The sequence below is a fragment of the Phyllobates terribilis genome, unplaced genomic scaffold, assembly GCF_046119375.1.
Source record: "Phyllobates terribilis strain yellow unplaced genomic scaffold, ASM4611937v1 Scaffold_1__5_contigs__length_1240528914, whole genome shotgun sequence".
In the NCBI taxonomy this organism is placed as follows: domain Eukaryota; kingdom Metazoa; phylum Chordata; class Amphibia; order Anura; family Dendrobatidae; genus Phyllobates; species Phyllobates terribilis.
The window spans coordinates 219872812-219875141 of record NW_027362761.1 but is presented as its reverse complement, the minus strand read 5'-3'; the positions used below and the strand labels follow the sequence as shown (position 1 = coordinate 219875141).

Here is a 2330-nt window from a genome sequence, read left to right as displayed (position 1 = left end):
CAAAAAAAAATAAGTTCATTGAAGGCTAAGTACATCTGTGATATTACGCTTACATTTTTTAATGGTTACACTGAGTTAAAAAAAAAGTTGCAGTGATTTCTAGGTCCAATATTTATTCCATTAATTTTTAGATATTTGTCAGATATTTTTCAGATATATCTTTTGAGGGTTGTATCAATCTAAGTAACACTTCTCTGGTGTGTGTGTTGTGTGTCCAATGTGTTGCCTTTAGTAGCATTTATTTTTCAGTACACCTTCATTCCTTTACTGATTTCTCTTTCCAAAGTCCATGAAAAATCTCTTCTCTCTATTACTAAGGAATATGTGATCCTTCCTCTATTTCGCAAAGTCTGCTGTGATCATTGTTTGTTCTTTGAGCACTGATACACAGTCTATGAGACATACTTCCGCTCCATGCATTTTCCTCCTCGTCTTCATTCTGATGCACTTCAGTCTACAGATTTGCCCTTTATGAAAACTTGAATCCCTGCCCAAAACACATTTTAATGTGCCATATTTATTCTTTCTGAGATACCCAGCAGATACAGCCGGCACAGCCAAAAAAATGTCTGCTGTTTAATCTGTCAGTAGCAGCAGGGCAGCTATCTATATGAAAGGGATATACAGACTCTACAGCAGCAAATAGAAGGAACTTTTAATAAGAGATATTTAAAAAGTTGCTAAAGGGGTTGTCCACTATGTTTATATTGGTGACCTATCCTTAATTAGTTCCTTTTTAATAGATAAGGTTAAGATCTGCAGTACCCAGCAGTTTGCACTAAACTGTTTATGGAGTTTTATTCGACTCTGTACACTGAATATCTGGCAGCTTCCAGAAGTGATAAGAGCTGATCAGTTTAACTAGTCTTATATTGATGACATAACTAAGGAAAGAACACATTACTGTATACATAGTGAACAACCATTTTTGCATTAAGTAAGCAAATGAACAATAAAATACTACTTTAAAAATAAGGATGTAAAGGCTATGTAAACCTTTGCAATGTATTGTTTTTTTGTTTAGAAATAACTTTCAATGATCAAATCAAAAACTATATTTGATTTCTGTAAATGAGCATCAGTCGGTGGCGCTAGTAGGTGGTCCTAAGGGTATGCAGCAAATTTTAGAACAGGAGCCACTACCTGTCCAGAAGGTATCAGAGATAGAAACCTGGATAAAAAACTAGATTAATTTGCGCTGCCCTGTGGGCCAAAGTAATTAGATCTCAGGTGTTAGCAGGTATATAAAAGCGGCTGAATAACAACCTAAATAGATTGGTAAATTAAAATAACAATTTAATGGTAAAGTTTAAAAGGACAATGACAATTTAATATAGAAATTTAAAAGTACAACGAATATAAAATATTAAAATGGCTAGAGGTAATGACAATGATTGAGATAAATGGTGGGTATCGGCGTGGAATAAAAGGTGCAAGTGAAGTCCTTGTCAGATCCTGGTTAGTCAGCTGGTTAGCAGTTCGTAAGAGTCCGCTTGTATAATAGTAGGAAGCGGGGGCCAAAGTATGGGTGACAGTCCAGTTGCTGGGTCTAGAAAAAACGGAGGAGGGGGAAATTAATATAGGGAAGGTAACTGATGTAATAGCTGAATAGAGACGAATGGTAGTTACCTAAGGTACTAGGTTTGGTGTAAGTACTCAAGTGGCGGGAGGCCTTGTGAAGACACTGTGAAAGGTATAAACAAGAAAAATCAGTATAATGCTAGCAAACAAATAAGTGGAGTGTAAATGGTAGTTACCAGTAAAGATGGATGTGAGCCTTGTTAGGTAGGATGAAGAGTGAGCCCACTAATAGATGTTAAAAGGTTCTTTGGAGACCTGTGTAGATGGGAGAATACAAGGTGAAAATAGGGATGAGGTTGATTGTTGATTCTAAATGATGGAGGTAGAGGTTATTACTTGCTTGAATGGGGAACGTGTGTGGTCCCAAAAATAGGGGCACGCTCCTAGGTGGTAAAAGGACCGATGTTCTGGCTGGGAGGGGAGGGGGGGGGTATGACCCCCAAAGTCCAATTGGCTGTTATGATCAATAGGATATGCTTGTGTTTTCATTGGCTGTAAGCCATAATCATCAACATTAACAGAAATAAACATCTGAAATAGAGCACTCTGTTTGTAATGACTCTATATAATATATGAGTTTCACTTTTTGTACTGAAGAACTGAAAGAAATTAACTTTTTGATGATATTCAAATTTTGTGAGATGCACCTGTAGGTTAAAGGTGTTCTTGCACAAGAGATAAATTTCATCTGAACTCACCAATGTTGGTCAACTCAGCCAATTATCTAATGTACAGATGTGTTGTTCTTT

General features: G+C 36.6%; 1 long non-coding RNA gene across 1 annotated transcript; it reads right to left on the bottom strand.

Annotated features, from left to right (window-relative positions):
- Nucleotides 1–1279: 1279 nt before the first annotated feature.
- LOC141166436 (uncharacterized) lies at nucleotides 1280–1849 on the bottom strand. Its single transcript, XR_012251292.1, has 3 exons — nucleotides 1758–1849; nucleotides 1630–1684; nucleotides 1280–1549 (listed from the first exon to the last, which is right to left on the bottom strand). It is a non-coding gene; the product is annotated as an uncharacterized lncRNA (long non-coding RNA).
- Nucleotides 1850–2330: the final 481 nt, after the last annotated feature.